At 40.7% G+C, this 2,740-nt stretch overlaps 1 long non-coding RNA gene across 2 annotated transcripts in view; it reads left to right on the forward strand.

Annotated features, from left to right (window-relative positions):
- The window catches only part of LOC116185397, a 6,610-nt gene that overhangs the window by 1,841 nt on the left and 2,029 nt on the right, over positions 1-2,740 (forward strand). Inside the window, exons 1-3 of one of the 2 annotated variants that reach the window (XR_004150239.1) lie at positions 1,538-1,689; positions 2,095-2,196; positions 2,313-2,594. This is a non-coding gene — a long non-coding RNA (uncharacterized LOC116185397). Of the gene's footprint in view, positions 1-1,537; positions 1,690-2,094; positions 2,197-2,312; positions 2,595-2,740 lie in introns of those variants that run through there. The other variant, XR_004150238.1, reaches the window with a different exon arrangement.

A 2,740-nucleotide genomic window follows, 5' to 3' on the forward strand; every position in this document is an offset into this window, starting at 1 on the left:
GCTTTCCCCTCTCTGCCTCCCCCCTCCCCAACGAAAACTAGGCTTCCTTGAATCTATTAGAATTTACATCGCCTCGATGTCAACGATCCTACGATATGCGATAAACAAGTCTAAGTCTCGCGACACAAAATAGAGAGGATTACGATCGAGGATGTGGAACGGTACGTATACTCGTAAAAGCTTCGTAGTCCTCCCGCTTTTTTTTTTTTTTATATAACAGAAATCAATTAATCGATCCCCTCCGGATGCGGCGGCCTATCGTTTGCACGCAAGAAATAATCACGCGTAATCACACGATGCTCACACGCTTGTCGGCGCGGGCAAGGAGAAAAAGAAAAGAGAGCGCAGCCACAAAGAGGCGGTCTACCCTCATTATTAAAATAACTCCTCCTAGAGGATCGTTTTTCCTTCTAAACGATCGTTCGTAGTGCCAACTTCGCGCGCCCTCCCTCTTCCTTCCCTCCTTCTATTCCTTCTCATCTTCCTCCACCGAAAAAAAAAAAGAATCCTTCCATTAATAATTTTTTTTCAATTAATAAACTTTCATCCCGCTTTTCGGATCTTAAAACGAGAGAAGAAGAAGAAGAGTATTAATGCGAGAATTGGATCGAGAACACCCTTCGAGTTCCACGAAAAAAAAAGAATTAATAATTTTTTTCAATTAATGAACTTTAATCCCGCTTTTCGGATCTTAAAACGAGAAAAGAAGAAGAAGAACAGTATTAACGCGAGAATTGGATCGAGAACACCCTTCGAGTTCCACGAAAAAAAAAGAATCCTTCCATTAATAATTTTTTTAATTAATGAAATTTGATCCCGCTTTTCGGATCTTAAAACGAAAGAAGAAGAAGAAGAGTATTAACGCGAGAATTGGATCGAGAACACCCTTCGAGTTCCACGAAAAAAAAAGAATCCTTCCATTAATAATTTTTTTAATTAATGAAATTTGATCCCGCTTTTCGGATCTTAAAACGAAAGAAGAAGAAGAAGAGTATTAACGCGAGAATTGGATCGAGAACACTCTTCGAGTTCCACGAAAAAAAAAGAATCCTTCCATTAATAATTTTTTTAATTAATGAACTTTGATCCCGCTTTTCGGATCTTAAAACGAGAGAAGAAGAAGAAGAAGAGTATTAACGCGAGAATTGGATCGAGAACACCCTTCGAGTTCCACGAAAAAAAAAGAATCCTCCCATTAATAATTTTTTTTCAATTAATGAACTTTGATCCCGCTTTTCGGATCTTAAAACGAAAGAAGAAGAAGAAGAATATTAACGCGAGAATTGGATCGAGAACACCCTTCGAGTTCCACGAAAAAAAAAGAATCCTTCCATTAATAATTTTTTTTCAATTAATAAACTTTCATCCCGCTTTTCGGATCTTAAAACGAGAGAAGAAGAAGAAGAAGAAAAGTATTAACGCGCGAGAATTGGATCGAGAACACTCTTCGAGTTCCACGAAAAAAAAAGAATCCTTCCATTAATAATTTTTTTAATTAATGAACTTTGATCCCGCTTTTCGGATCTTAAAACGAGAGAAGAAAAAGAAGAAGAAGAAGAGTATTAACGCGCGAGAATTGGATCGAGAACACCTTTCGAGTTCCACGCATGCCTGTTGCACCTGCGAATCGCGTCGTCCGTCGTGCGATCCTCGCTCGTGTCGCACACTCATTACACGTCGATGGTCGATGTATATACGTCTGTAAGCATCGCGGCTATCACGCGGTCGTGACGCGGGAGGGGAGGCGGATGGGAGCACCTGAGGAATCGCCGGTGACAACACGCGAGGGGAGATGATGTTGATTCTCTTGAGATCGTATCTCGCGTGATACGATAATGCTGCTGCTTCTGTGTGTGTGTGTGTGTGTGTGTGCACATTAGAGGAATGATCGTTTGACTCGATCTACAGTGTACCGTGATTGGTAAATCGACGTGTCCGCATTCGAGGAGAATTTATGTAAAAACAAGTATATACGTTTTCTCTTATCGTGGATAATTAATGAGAATGATATGAAGGATATAAAGTTTCACGTACAATTATTAACGCAACTTCACTTCTCGAATTATTATTATTTTTTTTTCCTTTCCTTTGCAGATCGATCGTTAGACGAGTAAGAGAGTAAAAATTTAACGAATCGAGATCGAGGGGATCGTGGTGGCAACGTTTTCTTTAATCATCCGTGACCCGAAATCCAAGGTATGTGGGACACACACGTTTATACAACGTTTCTTTTTTCCACTTATTTTACCGCGTAAATTCATTCTTGAAGTATATTTACAAATCTATATATATATATATATATATATATATAGGTATTTGAGAAGTATCGTTGAAATTCCACGGATGGAAAGGAGCGGTCAAGCCACGGATGGAATCGGGCCGTGGAAAATGGAAAACGGGCACAACAACTCGCGACCCAAAAATACTTGATAAAAATCACCACGGTCGTTACGAAGAGCGCAGCTGCAAGCATCACCAAAGAAAACACACGGAAATAGAGCGGACACGAAGCTAGAGCGCGTACACTTTGAGCGCGCGCGAGTGAGCCGAGCCGCTTGTGTCACCGATTGCGAGATCGAGAAGGAGGAAGCGAGGTTAGAACCACCTCCGAATTTCTCTTCTCTCCGCGATCATTCTTCCCTTTTTCTATCTATATTTTTTCCCTTTACACACGCTCCACCCACGACACACCATCGCCGGTTGTGTACGATTCAAAACTCTCTCTCTCTCTCTCTCTCTC

Source organism: Apis dorsata, unplaced genomic scaffold (genome assembly GCF_000469605.1).
Source record: "Apis dorsata unplaced genomic scaffold, Apis dorsata 1.3 scaffold_169, whole genome shotgun sequence".
NCBI classification, from domain to species: Eukaryota; Metazoa; Arthropoda; class Insecta; order Hymenoptera; family Apidae; genus Apis; species Apis dorsata.